Source organism: Chrysemys picta, chromosome 2 (genome assembly GCF_011386835.1).
Source record: "Chrysemys picta bellii isolate R12L10 chromosome 2, ASM1138683v2, whole genome shotgun sequence".
Lineage (NCBI taxonomy): Eukaryota > Metazoa > Chordata > Testudines > Emydidae > Chrysemys > Chrysemys picta.
In genome coordinates, this window is record NC_088792.1 from 81,062,706 (window position 1) to 81,083,784 (window position 21,079).

A 21,079-nucleotide genomic window follows, 5' to 3' on the forward strand; every position below is an offset into this window, starting at 1 on the left:
ACACTTATGTAGCACTTCCTATCCAAGGATATCAAAGCACTTTACAAATCTGAATGAATTTAGCCTCAGTGTCTTTGTGAGGTGCAGGCAGGCAAGTGTTGTTGTTCCCATTTTACCATGAGGAAACTGAGTCACAGAGAAGTTAAGTGACTTTCCCAAGGTTACACAAAGAGTCCACAGTAGAGGTGGGAGTAGAATCCCTGTCTCCTGAGTCACTGTGGAGGAAGCATTGCTAGCATTCAGCTGAACCACCCAAAGAGAAAGCAGTAGTATGCTGCCATCCTATTTTTTTTTCTTTTAAAAATGGTTATATGTGAAAATACATAGGGCCTGATTCTCTTCTCACCCAGCTATAAATCAGGAGTATATCCATTGAATTGAATGGAGTTAAACTGGTGTAAAACTGGCATTAATGAAATGGAGAACTGGGCCCTAGAGTAGAGAAGTATGCAATACTATCATAACTGCTGTATATACCATTTGTAGATTGTCTGCCTGTCTAATTTATGCCAATGTTTCCAGGGTCCTCCAGGTCCTCCTGGTCCAGAGGGATTTCCAGGGGACAAGGGATTTCCAGGACCCAGGGTATGAATTGACCACGTAAAGTGTATGTAATTTTATTTGCATGAAAAGGTACTCCCTTTAAATTTGAAGGTGAGGAGAAGTGATTTTTTTCCTGTCTCGGGCTACAGTATGTTTTCAATAGTCTAAATCATTAAGACACTCACATTTTGGGGTGCCGGAGGTAGGTATATTGTAATCTGCTTGGTGATGTCACTTAGAAAATGCTAATTCTGTATTTTCACCAGCAATATGACAATAGGTTTGTGTGTTTGTTTGTATATCAAATTATGTTACAGTATTTGAACTAAAATTCTAAGGGTCAGATTTTAGGGAAAAAAAAAGACCCAAAGTCTATGCATGTAACTGTGTGTCTAAATTCTCACTCTACTGCAACTGAGAGCACAAATTGGGTATTTGCATGTGCAAATCACTATTTAGATGCCCAAATCTAATTTTTGCATGCAAATCTAGACAACTCTTTAAATGCCTAATTGTACTTAAAATGTAGCTGCAACCTTTTCATTTGGACCTTGGGCCTCGCCTGAAAACTGGCAATTAAAGAACAACACATGTGTCGCAATATTTTTTAAAAATTAGGAACGTATATCTGGCTTTTGGAATTTTTTCTAGCCATGTCTGAAGTTTGCAGCTTACCACTGTTTTCTGATAGTTTTGTAATATCAGGCTGGAATTAAAAGATCCCAATAAAAGTGAGCTGAGATTTCACTCATCTCAGAAATTGAATCTGGTCTCCACTCAAATCTAATTTTTGTTTGTAATCAGTACTTGGGCATAAGCAGCAGTAATGTCACACAAAGATATATTGGACTGATGCTTAGGGGCAGCAACATTACACCTGATTTTCAAAGGTGCTAAGAACTTGGATTCCCATATATATTAATTATTAATTCTTCTATCTCTCCCCAAAGCCCATTAAAATAAAATAACTCTGTTTCTGTTTGGGTATCATGATCCCACCATTCTGGAACTTCAATTGCCACCACAGCACAATACATATTAAATGAAAAGAGAGAAAATATAGCAGAACTTGATTGTACTATATGATTGTCTCGTTGTACAAGACATTCTTGCAATTTAATAATTATAATTATCCAGGCAGTTGATAGCTTTAAATGATCTAGTAATCTACAATCTTGTTCTTATAGGGCGCTAAAGGAACAATGGGACTGCACCCTTTTCCCGTATGTATCTCTGGCATGTTTCTATATTCAGTATACATTTAGAAATAAACCACTTCATCAGCTAAGAATTCCTTTCTTTCTCCTTGTTTTGTTTCTGTTCTGCAGCCATGTGAAGTCATTGACTATGTGCGCAGACACAGTCGTAAGTACATCATTTTGCTTTATAAAATTGTATCACCCAAAGGGTCAGCACTTGAAGTGATATTTTAGGGAAAGAAAATCAAGTTCTAGCGACCACTTCTTTTTCAGTTTACAGACTTAAAGGCCATTTACATGCAAAAGAGAGAGTAATTGCTTGACAAGTAAAGAGCCTTCATTTCAGAGAGAGTATTTTTAGCTCACAGTAGATCCTTTTTATGATGCTGTTTTAGCTGTGTTTGTACCATGCACTAAGTGAATCAGTAAATGTCTATTGATTCTAGTAATCAGTCGGTAATTCTGCATGATCATTTCTAACATGCTTCTCTGATTTCCTTTGAAAGTTCACAAATTACAAAACAAACAAAAACCCCTCTTTTGAAATATGACTATTTTAAATGGCAATAGCTGTTATAGGGATCCGTGTTCCCTTTGTTGTGTATAAAGTAGCCTTCATGGAAATTAGGTGCTTGGGGCACTTGGAAAGGACTAGTGTCCATATGAATAATGAAGATGCCCCAAGTGTCCTTAAGGGAAGATCAGTAAGTAAATTACATTATTTTATGTAAATCAATCTTAAATACAGATTATGGACCCTTACTCATGTGACTAATCTTGATCCACAGTGAAAGTTCAGCTGAGCTGGGCTAAGCAGAGAATATTTATTTGAGAAAACATTAGAATGTTTCAGTCCAGTGTCTCGAACCATGGAATTTTCTAAAACAAATTCAGGAGTCTGGATAATTTGCTGAGTTATATCTATTTCTCTAAATTCTGTTAGAAACCAGGGACCATAGACATCCACAATAAGAACATGCAATGCAAATTAAGGGACAGAAACTGAACTCCTTGTTCACTTAACAACTTCCATTGAAACCAATGAGTGTTTTGCATGCACAGGGAATGCTGTAAAATTATAGGTGTGCAATCCATGACACTACAAAAACAACAAGGGAGTCTGGTGGCGACTTAAAGACTAACAGATTTATTTGGACATAAGCTTTTGTGGGTCAAAAACCCACTTCTTCAGATGCGTGGAGTGAAAATTACAGATAGAGGCATAAATATATATTAGCACGTGAAGAGAAGGAAGTTAACTTGCAAGTGGAGAACCGATGTTGAAGGTCAATTTAGTCAGGGTGGATGTGGTCCACTCCCAATAATTGATGAGGAGGTGTCAATACCAAGAGAGGGAAAATTGCTTTTGTAGTGAGCCAGTCACTCCCAGTCCCTATTCCCATGACATTACATGTTTTCTTTTTTTTAAAGAGATTTTAGGATTTATTTTAAAACATGCTATATAATATTTTTTCCCTTTTTTTGTTTAGCTTGTTGGCAGGGTGAGTATTGTTTATTATTATATTGTTGTAACTAAAATCTTAATGTATCAATGTGTCTGGGAAGATGGTTTAGGTAAAGACCTCACTTTTGATCTGGAGTTTCACTTCTTTAAGTTCCCCACCTGCTGATAGATCAGCCACTGTTTGTCTCTGCTTAACTAAGCAAAACAACTGTAGTTCTGCAATTCTGTAAAGAGAGCATGCCCCTCATTCCCTGCCCATCATATCACTACTTCTTAATTTGTCAGACTTCTCTTCCAATAGGCACCCGTCCCTTTCTGCTTTATTTCCTCATTGATAGCTTGCCCCTGAGCATGCTCTACTGATGCACATTTTAAAATAAATATTCACCCTGCTTTACCTCTTTTTGAGAACTTCAGGTCAGCTAGTTCTGGCTATGTGAATCCCCATTACCTAATATTGTATCTGCAGAGTTCAGTGACTAGATAAGACAACGTAAACTAGAGTTCAGTTGATCCCTATCTTGCTTTTCAGCTACAGCTAGAAAAAAACAAGAAACTAACACTTAGCTCCTGGCCCTGTGTCCTTCTGAGTTATTCTAGTTCCTTTGTGACCTGATTTTAAGAGGTTCTGAACATCTGCATTTCCATTCAATGCAGTGGGAGATGTGGATGATCAGCACCTCTGAAATTTAGGCCATTACCGTAAAGATACTTATGGTGCATCTCTCTGGATTACTTGCCTTTTAACCACTAAAACTGCAAATTATGTCACTTACCCTGCAGCCCTCACATGAGTAACTTTTGTGCAGAGATAAAATAAAGGTTTTACCTCTATGGCTCTTTGAGATTTACTCACGTTTGTGGGAATTACAGGATGATTTGGCCTTAAAACGTCATTCGTCCTCCTCAATATCTGATGAAGTACCTAGCAGCTGAGGCAACTTTGCAAATAAATATACTTTGAGGGGAGATCCCTTGGGAAAACCTACCCTGTTTTCTTCTCCTCTCACTCTCAAAAGTTCTCATTGACCTTCTCAGAGTGCTACTTTTATACTCTCAATTTTCAAGACCCTGCACTGAGTCCTCCACTGTGGGATAAAGAGGATTGGACATGTGATCAGAAAGGGGCCATCAGTGCTTCTCTTTAACTCATCAGAGTGATTGTTGTGTGTTGTGATTGCTGCATCCACAGCAGGAATGAGAAACCAGTATTCTTCCTTTAATTAAGAATTTCTTCACATTGAGTGTCAGCCTTGACAACTATTCACACTTACACGTTTGCTGTCGTCACAGTCTGCATTTTCAGATGTACTGAAGTTGGTAGGATCATGCACTGAAGCAAAAAGAAGGATATATTCTTCTTTTAGTTTAATTTCCACAAATCTTTTAAGTTTACGGTCCAGCCCATCACTGATTCCCATTGTATGAATATTTTCAGCTTATATTCTCATGGCCTTTTCTTGTATGTTTCTGATTTGCTTCTTGGTGTATTAGCATCCTCAATCCCTTGCATCATTTGTCTTTGATATTGGTAAAGCCCCCATAGAGCTAATCTCCTGGAATGTTACTATTACCAATTCCAAAGCATTCCTGGGACTGGAGAAGGGGTCCTGTCCTACTAAGTTTGGTCAGTTAGACTGTTGAAAGCATATGATGAGAAACTTTGCTTGAATTTGATATAGTTTAAGTGAGGCAGCAGTAGCATTTGAACTTTATTTTCTTGTGACCGTTTCTGATTTTTATGCCTCATTTCTTGTATTCACTTAAAATCTCTCTTTGTAGTTAATAAACTTGTTTTATTGTTTTATTTAATCCTGTGTTTTAAATGCCATTTGGGATGGCAAGTTAAGTGCATATTATTTCTATTAAAGCAATAATAGACTTTAAAAGTTTAATACATAAACTTCTATTGTGCAGGAGGGGGCTGGGCAATACAGGACATACATTTCCAGGAAAAAAAAGTCTAGGACTGGGGGTGTTTGGGGATCACCCTGCAGTATAACTAAGGCTGGTAAGAGCCAAGGTGTGGCTGGCTGCAACACACACAGACATAGCTGGTTGTCTTACATATGACACTCCTGTTAATATATCCCAGAATATTAGCCTTTTTTGCAACTGCATCACATTGTTGACTCATTCAATTTGTGATCCACTATCACCCCCATATCCTTTTCAGTAGTACCACCTCTGAGCCAATGATTTCCCATTTTGTAACTGTGCATTTTATTTATTCTAAGCGTAGTACTTTGCACTTGTCTTTAGTGTATTTCATCTTGTTGATTTCAGACCAATTCTCCAATTTCTCAAGGTCATTTTGAATTCTAATCCTGTCCTCCAAAGTGCTTGCAACCCCTCCCAGCTTGGTGTCATCTGCAAATTTTATAAGTATAACCTTCACTCCATTGTCCAAGTCATTTAATGAAAATGTTGAATAGTGCTGGACCTAGGTCAGACCTCTGCATGACCCCACTAGATAAGTCTCCCCACTTTGACGGTGGACCATAGACTCTATTCAAAGACCAGTTATCATTCAACTAGTTGGGTACCCACCTTTTAATAATTTTATTTAAATCCTATTTCCCTAGCTTGTTTATGAGAATGTCATGTGGGACTGTGTCAAAAGCCCTACTAAAATCAAGATCCATCTCGTTTACTGCTTCCGGCCTATCCATTAGTCCAGTAACCCTGTCAAATAAGATTAGGTCAGTTAGGCATGATTTGTTCTTGACAAATCTATGTTGGCTATGATTTATAATCCTGTAATCCTCTAGGTGCTTACAAATTGATTGTTTTATAATTTGTTCCAGTATCTTTCCTGATATTGAAATTAGGTCTATAATTCCCTGGGTCCTCTTTGTTCCCCTTTTTAATAAGTGCAATATTTGCCCTTCTCTGGCCCTCTGGGACCTCACCCAACTTCCATGAGTTCTTAAAGATAATCACTAATGGTTCCAAGATGCCTTCAGCCTACTTCTTTAAGTACCAGAGGGTGAATTTTATCAGGTCCTGATGACTCGAATACATTTTACTTATCTAAATATTCTTTAACTTGTTCTTCGCCCTATTTTGGCTTGTGTTCCTTCCCCCTTGTTGTTAATATTAATTGTGTTAAGTATCTGGTCAGTTTACCTTTTTAGAGAAGACTGAAGCAAAACAGGCCTTCTTGATGCCATCCAGTTACTAGCTATTTTTCACAGCTAACTAAAGGACCTACACTTTCCTTCATCTTTCTTTTCTCCTAATGTATTTTTAGAATCGCTTGTTATTGCCTTTTATGTCCCTTGTACATTTTGTGCCAGAGCCTTTCTGATTTTGTCCCTACGTGCTTGTGCTATTCTTTTGTATTCATCCTTAGTACTTTGTCCATGTTTCCACTCTTTGTAGGATTCCTTTTTGATTGTCAGGTTATTAAAGAGCTCCTCATGGAGCCATATTGTCCTCTTATTATTCTCCCCATCTTTCCTTTGCATCAAGATAGTTTGCTGTTGCGCCTTCAATACCGTCTCTTTGAGAAACTTCTGCTTCACACCGCTCATGTAAACTCCTTTAGCCCTTAGATTTTCTTCCCACGGGACCTTACCTACCAGTTATCTTAATTTGTTAAAGTCAGTTTGGTGTTCCTCTTTTCTCAGAGTTTTCTTTTATAACAACCTTTGGGTACCATCGTGGTCGTCTTTATGGCGTACCATGAGTTTAGATTACCATTTCCTTTCCATTCACTAGCTTTATTTTCAGCTGTCTTGTGCCTCTACTACCATTTGGAGTCACTAAACACATTGAAATGTATCTAAACATAGAAATACCCCCTGCTTTTCCACAGCTTAGTGTTGCATTTAAGTAAAGTGCAATAGACATGGTAGGCTGCATTGTGCCTGATGAGCATGGAGCTGGGGCCAGTACAGAACCACATTACCACAGAGAGAGCTCCAGGCGTGATTGTGCCTCAGGAAACGCAATCCCTCCTGGACCTTCCAGACAGGAAGGGAAGTGCTCCATAATCCCCCTCTGCACCCAGCCAGTTTTGCAGACCTGCATGTGGCATGGAAGGGGGCAAGACTATGACTTTGGCTTCTCCCTGCCTTCGCCTCCCTTCCCCCCTACTCGAAGGAGTACAGGGACTGCAGTTGTGTCCAGCACCTGCACTCCTCAGTGCCGTGTCTGAAAAAGTCTCATTGCATTCCTGAACTATGCCCCAGCATGACTTGCCCTTGTATCAATTTCTATAGAGTGAGTCCCTAGATAGCAGGCAGCATTGTATCAGGCTATCTAGGGAAAGCAAAATTAAGTAGTTATTAATCACTTTTTAAAATAGCTTGCATTTTTTATCCTGTGTGATTTGTATAACAACTGTTTTTTATTGTCTAGAAAAACCAGAATGCCCAGTATATCCAACGGAACTAGTGTTTGCTTTGGACATATCCCAGGATGTGTCATCCCAGTTATTTGAAAGAATGAGAGAGATTGTAATATCAGTAGTGAATGCCACCAAAATTAGAGACAGCAACTGTCCAGTGGGAGCTAGAGTCGCTGTTGTGTCCTACAATTCCAACACTCATTATCTGATCCGCTTCTCCGAGTTCTACAACAAGAATCAGCTCCTCAAAAAACTTAATAATCTGACTTATGAGAGATCCTCAAGCGAACGGGATATTGCCAGAGCAATGGGATTCGTTGCCAGGAATGTTTTCAAGCGAACTCGCCAAGGTCCTAATGTGAGAAAAGTAGCAGTGTTTTTCAGCAATGGGCCGTCCTCAGATGAATTTTCTATTAACACAGCAGTTCTGGAGTACACTGCATTTGATATTGTTCCAGTAGTTATCGCTTTTAATGATGTTCCCCTCCTCAGTCGTGCTTTTGCGGTAAGACATCCACTAACGTTTTCTTGTTGATGTTCAGTAACAAGACGTTGTATTTCACAGCCTTCAAAACACAGTGGGCCACATTCATCCTTTGGTGTAACTCCATTATCTTCAGTGGAGTTACACCCAAGACAGATGTGGCCCATTGTATTGGTTATTTGTGATTATATCTGGGGTCAAATCCTGCAACACTTACATGAATAGTCCTTATTAATGCTAGTGATTCCATTCAAGTCAGTAGAACTACTTGTATAAGGATTATGCATCTGATGAACATTGTAGGACTTGGTGCTTAATCAGAGTATTTAATACATTCAAGAAAACCTGGCCTGATTCTCCACTGCCTTACACCTTACATTGTCTGTCATTTACCCCTGTGGTAAGTGAGTGCAGACTAGCAGTAAAACAGTACCAAACCCGAACAGTGGTATTTTCCACTCACTCTGCCTGAGGGGTAAATGACTACACAAGGGGCAAGGCAGTGGAGAATCAAACCCAATGTGTTTGAAAACTGTAGAGTTCACTACCAAAGCAATGTGGTTGTGGGACTATTAGCATTTGTGACAAGGAAATCCTTTAAATAACAGTGGTAGAGAGAGCAGGGCATCTTATGAAGAAAAACAGCCAGATTCTTAATTATCTGGTGTCTTGCAGAGGTATCACTGATTACATAATCTAAAGATAACAGGGTTGCATAGTTGTAGCTGAGGGAATAATTCAGCCTGCAGAACCGTTATTAGCATTGACGGTGTGTGAAATGGGAACAACCCAAGTTGACTGTCAATAGCTAAGCTGAGTTGGTGAGGAGTAAGACAAAGTATTTTCTTGCAAACTGTGCAGATTTGGTATGGAAATCACGGCGGCCCACTGAATATAGAGACCCACACTTCAGTCATTGTTGGGGTAGCAGAGCAATTTCTGAGCTGGATTTAGCAACAGCAACAAATCAAAGAGCAGATCTATGCAATGTGGCTAAGTTGCATAGCTGTAGGAACAGTATGTTTGGATTTCTATATATATATTTTTTTTTATTTTAACAGTCAGTGCAACTTTAATGTTTCTCTAACACAGTTTGGCGCATCTAATGTTACATACAGTTCCTGTTCAGCTAACTTGTTCTGTGATGACCTTTCCAGTTACCACAGTACGATTATAGGATAACACTGTCTTAGGCCAAATGCTGATCACATGAGCAAGATGAGCAGGACTCGAACCCTTACAGCACTCATTACTCAGTGTCTAAAAGTGTGTTCTGTGCATAGTAGTGCTGCAGGACGTTTTCTGAAGATTGTTCTTTTGCAGCATTTTTTGCTGGAAAGGAGAAAATCAGTTGGAATTTTACAGCTTAAACATTCTTTACAATACAGCATGTTGTCATGGATTTCCTTGGGAACTCTGTAATCTCTTTCAAGGAGAAAGACTAGAAGCTAAACAAAGATCTAGTTGAAGACACTATTAAGAGAAATCAGTTTAACAAAGGGATGTGGAGTAGGACGGCCCCCACTCAGGGAGCCCTTCTGCAGCACCCTGCTGCAGCTACCTCAGTTTCTCCTTGGACTCCATTTGTGCATAGGAACATTCTCTCAGCAGCAAATTCAAACCCTTTATATTAATAAAAGGGTCACAGTCCACAGATCCCTCATAGTAAAACAGTTCTTCTCAAACCCCCAAAGTTAAACAAGGTTACAACACAGCAACTCGTCAATCCCATGCAAAGGTCACCGTTCCCTAGTCACCCAGCCAAGAGTCACTAACCACTCTGTGCCAGTTCCTTTAGCCCCTGTTCCAGGGCATCTACCTGAGTGTTCCAAGACCCGCAACTCTTTTCCCATAGCCCCAAGGCAGGTCTCCTGGGACAGAACTCTCCAGTGTTCCACTGAGCCAGGCTTCCCTTCTGAGAGTCCTACCCCTGCTCAGGGAACATCCCTCCAGGACAGCTCCTTTGTTTTGGGCTCTGCTTCCTGCAGCCCTCCACTCAGGCTTGCTGCAAGGGGGCTTCCCCTTGTGTTCTACTCTCACAGGCCTCTCTGCCTGTGACCTCTACCCCTGGGATCCACCCTCCAGCATCAACCCTTCTTGCTTTGGGCTCAGCTTCTCCCAACCAGCAGGTTTTTCCCCTTCTTCACAGGGGCTTCTGCATGAGCTCTCCTTTAGCGCCACAGGATTCCCCAGCTCTGCCCCTTTTCCCCTCTCCCTTTACATAATAACTCCTAGCTTGTGTTACATTACATCAGTGGAAAGAGAACCATTTCAGAATAGAATAAGATGCCTGGTGTCACTGATTCCCAGTTTCAGCCTGCAGTCCTTGACCCCCTCCATTGAAGTCAATGGGAATTCTGTTCAAGCAGACACTGAAGGACAGGGCCCATCACTTTGTAAGGAGTAGCTAGTGTTTGGAAACACTAAATGTAGCATTTTTGTTTTGAGAATTATTCTCAATCTGTACTTCTGCTTGGAAAAACTAGAGTGCCTTGTTTTTGGACACGCATTTAAAGTCTCACCGGTTTTCTACTGAACTAACTGTGTGTCAAATGAAATGCTCCAAATCACACAAGCTGGCTGACTCTGAGATTTGGAACACTCCAGCCCCTAATAGAGGGCAAAACTTCAGTGTGGAGGTGCCAAGTCAGAGCCCAGCGCAAAGACAGCCAGAACCCAAGTTCATTGCTGAAGGGTAGTTGAGAAATTGGAGGTTTCTGTGGAGGTTTTCAGGGTCACTGAAGTTAGTCACGCTGGAGAATGTACAAAATTGCTGTTGGTTGTGGGTGGCTTAGGGGTTGAATGTCTGACACTTAGGAATGAATGTAATTCTCTCTGAATGCCTGCCGTGAACACAATTCTACAGTATTCAAAGAAACTGTTTTAAGGTAAAACTCACCACTTGCCTTCTGCACTAAATCTTTTTATTATTGTTCTGTCTAGATGGACGATACTGGATTCTTCCAGGTAATAAATATTAATCAAGAGGATGACTATGAGCCATTCTTGGAAACATTTCAGCGCTGCACTCTTTGTTATGGTAAGATCCATCTGTATTAGAGAAAAAACACTATTTAGTGCTGCCTGGCAAAAAGCATGAGAGAGACTGGCAAAAGCATTTAGACAGACATTGGTGTTTCAAATAACCACAGCTGAATTTTCTGGCTTTATTTCTTCTTCACAAGTTAACCCCTAAAAGGAGGGAACTTTCCAATGAGTAGCATGTTGATCATGATTTACAACCAACTGCTTATCTCCACTATCTGTGCTGCCAAGTTTTTCTTAGGAGGAAATGTACTCGAATGCATAAAAATGAGGGCTGTCGATTAATCGCAGTTAACTCATGTAATTAACTCAAACAAATTAATCGCGATTAATCACAACAATAGAATACCAATTGAAATTCATTAAATATTTTGGATGTTTTTCTACATTTTTAAATATTTGATTTCAATTTACAGTACAGAAGATGGTGTATAGTGCTCACTTTATATTATTATTACAAATATTTGCACTGTAAAAATGATAAGAAATAGTATTTCTCAATTCACCTCATACAAGTACTATAGTGTAATCTCTATTGCAAAAGTACAACTTACAAAATGTAGATTTTTTTTTGTTACATAACTGCACTAAAAAACAAAACAATGTAAAAGGAGAGAATGCTGCCCTCTTCTTATTTACAATGTCACCTGAAAGTGAGAACAGATGTTCGCATGTCACTGTTGTAGGTGGCATTGCAAGGTATTCACGTGCCAGATATGCTAAACATTCGTATGCACCTTCATGCTTTGGCCACCATTTTAGAAGACATGTTTCCATACTGATGATATACCATACCATGCTGATGATGGGTTCTGCTCAATAACAATCCAAAACAGTGCGGGCCATGCATGTTCATTTTCTATTATCTGAGTCAGATGCCACCAGCAGAAGGTTGATTTTCTTTTTTGGTGGTTCGAGTTCTGTAGTTTCCACATCGAAGTGTTGCTCTTTTAAGACATCTGAAAGCATGCTCCATACCTTGTTCCTCTCAGATTTTGGAAGGCACTTCAGATTCTTAAACCTTGGGTCGAGTGCTGTAGCTATCTTTAGAAATCTCACATTGGTACCTTCTTTGCGTTTTGTGAAATCTGCAGTGAAAGTGTTCTTAAAATGAATAACATGTGCTGGGTCATCATCCAAGACTGCTATTACATGAAATACATAGCAGAATGTGGGTAAAACAGAGCAGGAGACATACAGTCCCCCCCTCCCCCAAGAAGTTCAGTCACAAATTTAATTAACAAAATTGTTTTTTTAAACGAGCGTCATCAGCATGGAAGCATGTCCTCTGGAATGGTGGCCGAAGCATGAAGGTGCATAAAAATGTTTAGCATATCTGGCACGTAAATACCTTGCAACACCAGCTACAACAGTGCCATGAGAACGCATGTTCTCACTTTCAGTTGATATTGTAAATAAGAAGAGGGCAGCATTCTCTCCTGTAAATGTAAACAAACTTGTTTGTCTTAGCGATTGTCTGAACAAGAAGTAGGACTGAGTGGACTTGTAGGCTCTGAAGTTTTACATTTGTTTTTGAGTGCAGTTATGTAACCAAAAAATCTACATTTGTAAGTTGCACTTTAATAACAGAGATTGTACTACAGTACTTGAATGAGGTAAACTGAAAAATACTATTTCATTTATCATTTTTACAGTGCAAATATTTGTAATCAACAATAATATACACGGATTTAAAATATAACACAAAATACAATATATGAAAATGTAGAAAAACATCCACAATATTTAATAAATTTCAATTGATATTCTATTGTTTAACAGTGCGACTAAAACTGCGATTAATCGCAATTAATTTTTTTGGAGGCCACCGCATGAGTTAACTCTGATTAATCAACAATCCTAGTAATAAGGGCTACTCTTGTGAGGAGCGGATTATTTCACAGGATCAGTCCCTTAGCTTTCTGATTTTAATTATACATAACTTTCACAGATGTAGAAGATGGTTGTTAATACTTTAAGTTTAGGCTCTTTAATCCTCTCCGGAACTGAGAGTTTCGATGCCGTTTCTTTTGTCACACTTTCAGTTTCTTAAAGAAAGAAGTACAAACTAATTTTCCGTTTATTTGCAGACAAATGTAAACCAGATGAGTTTTGTGAACGCCGCAGATTCCGATCACCACCGGTATATGTGGATGCTGCTTTCATTTTGGATAGCTCACAGAAAATGAGTAGTGCCGAATTTGAGAACGTGAAAAACTTCTTGAGCAGAGTACTTGATAACTTTGACATTTCCTCTGAGCCAGAGACTTCTTCCACAGGTGATAGGGTGGCTGTGGTGAGCCATGCTCCCCCAGGTTTCAAACCTCAAAAGGGGCAGAACCCTGTAAAGAAAGAATTTGACTTCTTCACCTACAAGAAGAGACAGTTAATGAAAAGACATATCCAAGAATCTGTTCGACAGCTGAATGGAGCAGCTGCTCTTGGCCATGCCATACAGTGGACAATTGATAATGTTTTCTTAACTGCACCCCACTCCAGACAACACAAGGCTATTATTGTTATATCTGCTGGAGAAACAAGTCAGTGGGACAAAGACACATTAAAGGAGGCATCTCTGAGAGCCAAGTGCCAAGGATATGCTCTGTTTGTAATTTCATTAGGACATGTATATAACGACAAGGAATTGGAAGAGATGGCTAGTATTCCCCTGGAACATCATTTGATTCAGCTGGGCAGAGTTCACAAGCCTGAACTTGAATACGTAGTGAGGTTTATGAAACCATTTGTGCATCTCCTCAGGCGTAAGTTATTATATTAATGCTGTTTCATTGTTCTTCAGTGACTGTCCAGCAACTCATGAAAGAGGTTAGGTTGATAACCTTGGACATTAGTCTTCCGTAGATTCACAAATGTGTTTTAGCCTGGAGTTTTCAATGCAGGTTTCCCATTCCAAAGTCCCTTAGTTCTGTCCTTAGTAGATCAAGTTAAATACTTAAGGGGTAAAAGAGTGGTTTAAGTCCATGCTTGATAGTCTTATTAGACAGCCCTAGGAACGAACAACACCGGTGATCTCAATAGGTTTTATGATGGGAAATCTCTCTACTAGGAATTGAACTAAGGCCACCAACCTTATTTCACATAGACCACCTAAGATGCCACTTTAGGTCACTTCTAGCTTCTGCCACAGATTGGATCAATGATCTAGGCTGAGGGCTTGATACCCATTATCAGTTCCCTGGGCCTTCCATTTATTCAATAAACAGAAAAAATGCTGACCTAGTAGTAGATCAACACAGTGATATGTCAGAAAGGTTGTTGTGTTCTTGGATCACTTGACTACACATCAGAAGAACCTGCAGATGGGGGATGTATTTAGTACAATCTATGCTGCTTACACATCGCAGCAGCCCTTGCAGACTCATTGATGGAATGATACTGGAGGAGACTACAGAGCATAATTGGACTATCATCCTGACATCCTCACCTTAACATAGACACATTTGAATTATTTTTAGATCCCTAGGCAAAAGTAAGTCTTTGAGAAGGACTGAATTGTAAGGGAGAGAGAACAAATGTACTATAAACTAATTATAGCTTGTAATAGCCTTATGGTGTGAATGTGTCTAAAAAATGGTGCCTATGCATAAAGAAACAGAAGGTATTTAAAATGAGTTTGCCAATAGGCCTGTTCTCTTCTCTTATCGAACCAGTGAACTATAAGAAATGTTGTAATTTAATGTACCAACATTACTTTTAAAGCTTAAGCATACTAGAGAGTTGCACACTTGTTATTTCTGTAGGCCAAGCACATTACCCACACCAGGAGCTTCTTGCATTCCTCTACCCTCCACACAGAATCCCTATGTGCCACCATCCCATTTCCTATTTCAGAAACTCCCTGCAATCCCCCTCCTTTATACGAGGAGCTCTCATCTCAGGGGCTGCATGTGCCCCCATGCCACTGTTCTGATTCTACTTCTCTCTCTCTCTCTCTCTCTCTCTCTCTCGTCAGCATTTTAAAACTGTATTGGGAGGATGGGCGGAGCTGAGATGGGGGGAGGGGGTGTTGTTATAATAGAAACATTAATGGCAGCCATCAAGTAGTTCTTTGATTTGTACACAATTACAGAGGTGCTTGAAGCTGCTAGGTCTACAATCAGATGCCAGGGGCTACACACGTCCGTCCCCCCCCCCCACCCCTTTCAGATTTTTCCCCCTTCCAATTTTCACCAAAATCAGTAGGATTCTGCCCATTGAAGCCTAGATAAATCCATGGAGGATAGGTCCATCAATGGCTATTAGCCAGGATGAGCAGGGATGGTGTCCCTAGCCTCTGTTTGCCAGAGGCTGGGAGTGGGCTGCAGGGAATGGATCACTGGGTGATTGCTCTATTCATTCCCTCTGGGGAGCCTGGCGTTGACCACTGTTGGAAGACAGGATACTGGGCTAGATGGACCTATGGTCTGACCCGGTATGGCTGTTCTTATGAACATAAGAATGGCCATACCGGGTCAGACTAAAGGTCCATCTAGCCCAGTATCCTGTCTACCGACAGTGGCCAATGCCAGGTGCCCCAGAGGGAGCGGACCAACAGGCAATGATCAAGTGATCTCTCTCCTGCCATCCCTCTCCACCCTCTGACAGACAGAGGCTAGGGACACCATTCTTTACCCATCCTGGCTAATAGCCATTAATGGACTTAACCTCCATGAATTTATCCAGTTCTCTTTTAAACACTGTTATAGTCCTAGCCTTCACAACCTCCTCAGGAAAGGAGTTCCACAAGTTGACTGTGCTCTGCGTGAAGAAGAACTTCCTTGTATTTGTTTTAAACCTGCTGCCTATGAATTTCATTTGGTGACCCATAGTTCTTGTATTATGGGAATAAGTACATAACTTTTCCTTATCCACTTTTTCCACATCACTCTTGATTTTATATACCTCTATCATATCCCCCCTTAGTCTCCTCTTTTCCAAGCTGAAGAGTCTTAGCCTCTTTAATCTCTCCTCATATGGGACCTGTTCCAAACCCCTAATCATTTTAGTTGCCCTTTTCTGAACCTTTTCCAGTGCCATTATATCTTTTTTTAGATGAGGAGACCACGTCTGTACGCAGTATTTGAGATGTGGGCGTACCATCGATTTATATAAGGGCAATAATATATTCAGTCTTATTCTCTATCCCCTTTTTAATGATCCTTAACATCCTGTTTGCTTTTTTGACCGCCTCTGCACACTGCGCAGACATCTTCAGAGAACTATCCACAGCGACTCCAAGATCTTTTTCCTGACTTGTTGTAGCTAAATTAGCCCCCATCATATTGTATGTATAGTTGGGGTTATTTTTTCCAATGTGCATACTTTATATTGATCCACATTAAATTTCATTTGCCATTTTGTTGCCCAATCACTTAGTTTTGTGAGATCTTTTTGAAGTTCATCACAGTCTGCTTTGGTCTTAACTATCTTGAGCAGTTTAGTATCATCTGCAAACTTTGCCACCTCACTGTTTACCCCTTTCTCCTGATCTTTTATAAATAAGTTGAATAGGATTGGTCTGAGGACTGACCCTTGGGGAACACCACTAGTTACCCCTCTCCATTCTGAGAATTTACCATTAATTCCTACCCTTTGTTCCCGGTCTTTTAACCAGTTCTCAGTCTGTGAAAGGACCTTCCCTTTTATCCCACGACAACTTACTTTACTTAAGAGCCTTTGGTGAGGGACCTTGTCAAAGGCTTTCTGGAAATCAAAGTACACTGTGTCCACTGGGTCCCCCTTGTCCACATGTTTGTTGACCCCTTATGTTCTTATGTCTAGACCATTCTCTGAGATTTTATAATCACTTGACTGTGACATCCAAAAGTTATTGTGTTCCATCCAAACAGAAATACATCAAGCTGAGTATAAGCCCTTGCAAGCTCTGCCAGTAATTTGTCTTACTGCTTTCAGTATTTAGTACAACCCTGCTGGGTGAATGAAGATACGTGGGGGCAGAAGAGGAAAAGTTGAGTGAAAACTGTTTCAAATTGCATTGAGTTGGTACATTTTGTTACTATGTCTTGTTTTCTTGACAGGTGCAAGGAACAAATATCCACCAGTAGAGCTCAAGAGAATTTGTACCAGAGCTCGCTCTCAGAAACCAGAATATGCACTAAGGGGCCAACCACATGTGTGAGTCCAGACACTTATTTTATTATGACTTGTTGTTACATATGGGTAAATTGATGAGAGCGCCTAGTTCTCCTGGGTAGGGATTCCTATCAAAGGCCCTGAACCTGCAAACGCTCACAGATGTGCTTCACTTTATGCACGTGAGTAGTTGTGTTGGGCAGTAATTTCATGTTCTGCCATCAAAATTATCAGTCGTTTAAAACAAAATTGAAAATTATAGAATTGCAACAAAGATTTAAAAACGTTTTCATTAAAACCAGATACAAAATTCTCCTCCTGCCTGATTTCTGGTTGTCCTGCAGAGCTCATTTGTGCAAAGCACCACCTGCCCCAACACCAGTGGTTGATTGTTTTGGTGGTACGTATTGTTCCAGATCTTAGGGCTTGTCCACATGAATGTTTAGTTTGCAGCAGGCTGTGGTGTAAATCTGACCTTCACTAGCCCGCTATTCACTGACTGTGTAGACCTTGCTGATGCACACTAACAGTTCCTTAGCGTGCTTTTAGCTACTCTCTAAGTGCACTAGCGAACTGTTAGTGCACAGCAGCAGGGTCTACACAGATACCTACTGCAGGGCAGGGTAGATTCACACCCCAGCTTGCTACAAATGGTGAAGATGAGCCTTATTGAAATCTGAATATCTCTTCCCTGAGATGTTCAAGTCTTAACTCAACCTAAGGAAAAGGGCAGACATTGAAACAGAGGAAGTTAGCTAATACCAGCTATTTTTGAGTCGTCCTGCCAGGCCAAAATGTTTCCTGTTTTTTTATCCCCAGAGCTATCATAGATGACAGTTGGTCAGGAGGTGATGCCATAGCTGATGCTGAATACGCTGTTTCTGGGCATGCAACACTAATGTTCCAGGATGACGTAAGCAATGGTCCTCTAAACACCAACGGTTTTGCCAGCAGTACACATCAATCCTTGGTAACTACCGACATAATGGAGAATGCTACCAAAACACACGGAAGGAAAGATAACGTGAGTTATGTCTGATGTAAGGAAAGGAAGGGGAATGTCTGCTTAAACCTCACTGAGCAGGATGGACAATTTAACCTTTGGAACCCTATGGATGACTTCACACTTCCTTAGAAAATTGAGCTGAGGGAAAGGAGCCAAATATACCAGCTCTTCTCTGTCTCCTCCTCCTCTTCCTGTCATCAACCTAACCTCTTCTCTGCCCTCTGTAGACTCACTGATTCAGCACCAGCATGACAGGAAAAGGGCTCCTACACAAGCAGGCAGAATTTCCTGTTGCCACTTACCTTCTCCGTCAGTTAGCCGCCAAGCACAGAGCTGTTTCAAGGCTCCAGGCCCATTCTAAGCTACCTTTAGCTACACATGATCCTCTTAGTCGCCCTCCTGTGGCTGTTTCCCAACATGAGGTGGGACAGCCTCTTATGTGGTTCGACCATGGCCTCCTCTTACCCCAAACCCAAATATTCTCACTGAAACAAGCACTCTCAGTAAAATCTTAAGACCTGGTCCACCTGAACTGTTGTGACCCTTCAAAATGAACTAATATTAAGGATGTGAACACGATCGTGTTCAAATAATACTAAGCAAGAATGCCTAGGCTCATGTATTATAAACACAATTAGGATTTTGGTTGGATCTGCAGCCACTACAGTTTACTGGTCATCAGCACATTCTGTTCTCAGAATGCTGTGAAGGGAGCTGCATACAAAGGCTCATGGATAAATATCATGGCAGTTAGAAGAAGTGGAAATAAAAATATTCTTGTAAAATATCTAGCAAATTGAAAAGCAAATGGCTAGCATTCACTACTGCTTTCCAGCTCCCTTCACTACAATGCTTAGCACTTACACAGCACGTGTCATCTGCGGACCTAAAATGCTCTATAGGAGCAAAGACTGTGATCTCCTGTTAATGGATGGGGAAACAGAAGCCCAAAGAGGTTAAGGCTCCCACTTGGCTGCCTGAAGTTAAGCACATAAATAAGTGACCTAATTTTCAGAGGTACTGCGCAGCCACTGCTCTGATTGACGTGTTTCTGAAATATTTTTGTTTCCTTTATGGCCCTTGCATATCCTTTGAAAATAGCTGTAGAGATTTCCGTGGAGTGTAGTGTCAGGTACTGTTGTGATGGGGATTGAATGGATGCTCATTTGCAACTGCATCTCTACTATGTAGCACACATGCATCATCTTTCTCTGAACATATTAGTTTTATAGACTCCTTTGTTGTGTAGCGCTTGTTCACATCCTCAGACATCTCCTCCTCCCCTATCCCCATGATGGATATAGTCCATTGGTTTTGTTCTCAGAGGTGGAAAGCCTACCCATAATTACACTGCTTCCGCAGTTGGCAGAAATGTGGATGTAGTTTGGGGACTGGGGGGATTGGGCTAAGTCTGAGGGAGAAGTGAGGGCACTAATAGAGCCACTGCATCTGGCCATCTTGCCGCTCCTCCTGGCAGATGAAAGACTGGCTTCATCAGCTGGCTAGAGACTTCTTCCCATCCTGGCCCTTTTTGAGAGGCGCCATAGCACGTGCTCAGGCTGTGGCAAGAGCCAAGATTTGGCCATCACTCACTGTTTTGAAAAGATATACTCTACCTTAATACAATGCTTATAGGAAAAAGAGAAAAGCAACGGTATTGAAAACAAGGCTTTTTAATCCTCTGTATGGACAGTCTCATCCTAAAGAGAAGGCCCTTTTTGTTTTTGTTTTATAGATGGCTGGAACCAAAACGTTTTAAACAATGAAATGGTTAAATATGGCACTGGGCTGAAGAAACTAACTATGCTGCATGGTTCTGACCTATAAAAATTCCCATTGCTGCCTCCTACAATGGTTTATTGGTGGAAATCATGGAAGAAATGTGGACATGATCTGTGAGATACAGAATCATTTTATTCCTTTAAGAAATGGACAAGACTGTATTTTAAAAAACTTGAATATCTCTATCCCTATGCACATAGGGTCTGCTCCTGTATAGTACTGAATGTGCTCAACTCCCATTCACTTCAGAGGGAGGTGAGGACACTTGGAAATTAACAGGGTCAGGCCCTTAAGGAACTGTCTAGTCTCCAGGTCAGTTGTGCTTTGTTGGAGTTGGCTGGCAAGACGTGAGGCATGAATGTGTGTAACACTCTCCTCTTTCAATGAGTAAACTGCAGTGCAAATTCTTTTCAGTGAAACTTTACTTTCCATAGTCCTTCTACAGGTGTAAGTTGCATTGTCTAAAGATAGGAAGAAGGCTTATTAGTCACTGCTGTGCTTTTCCAGATAGAGTAACTATGCAATTGGTGACTGAATTACTTCTTTTAGATCAAGGAGAACTCTAAAAGAACAGTGTGTCTTTAACATGGAGCATCTCGTCTGCCTTAAAACAAAACAAAACACCAAAGTCATAAGCATAGGGCTTGTAAAAAATACTTTCCAATGTACGTGTTTTTTCCATCAAAAAATGTTGAGTCCATGGAATTGAAGCATTCTACAGGAATGTCTCTATTCCATCATAAGTTTTGATGAAAACCAAGCAGATTGGCTCCCGACGGTCTGGCCAGTGTGCCAGTCTAGAAGTTTTCAAAAAGTCTATTCCACAGAAAACTTTGTATTTCCAACTGCTTGTTCTAATTTGGAACAACAAAAAAATTCAGAATTGCAGGTTTCGTGGGACAGAACTTGTACAACTCTACTTGTCTTCATAGTTACATGGACCCTATTCAATTTTACAGTCTCAATATTAAAAAGTGGCTAAATGGAATTTAGTTTCATATGCCACAATATATCAAGTTTCAGACTGATGTGATGTCAAATAGTCACCAAAAATATTGCAACATCCAGGTTTGTTGTACATTTACAAAGCTTCATTTCAGTGTTAGTA

General features: G+C 40.4%; 1 pseudogene; it reads left to right on the forward strand.

Annotated features, from left to right (window-relative positions):
• Window positions 1-20,594, forward strand: part of LOC101939949 (collagen alpha-6(VI) chain-like) — an 81,623-nt pseudogene extending 61,029 nt beyond the window's left edge.
• Window positions 20,595-21,079: the final 485 nt, after the last annotated feature.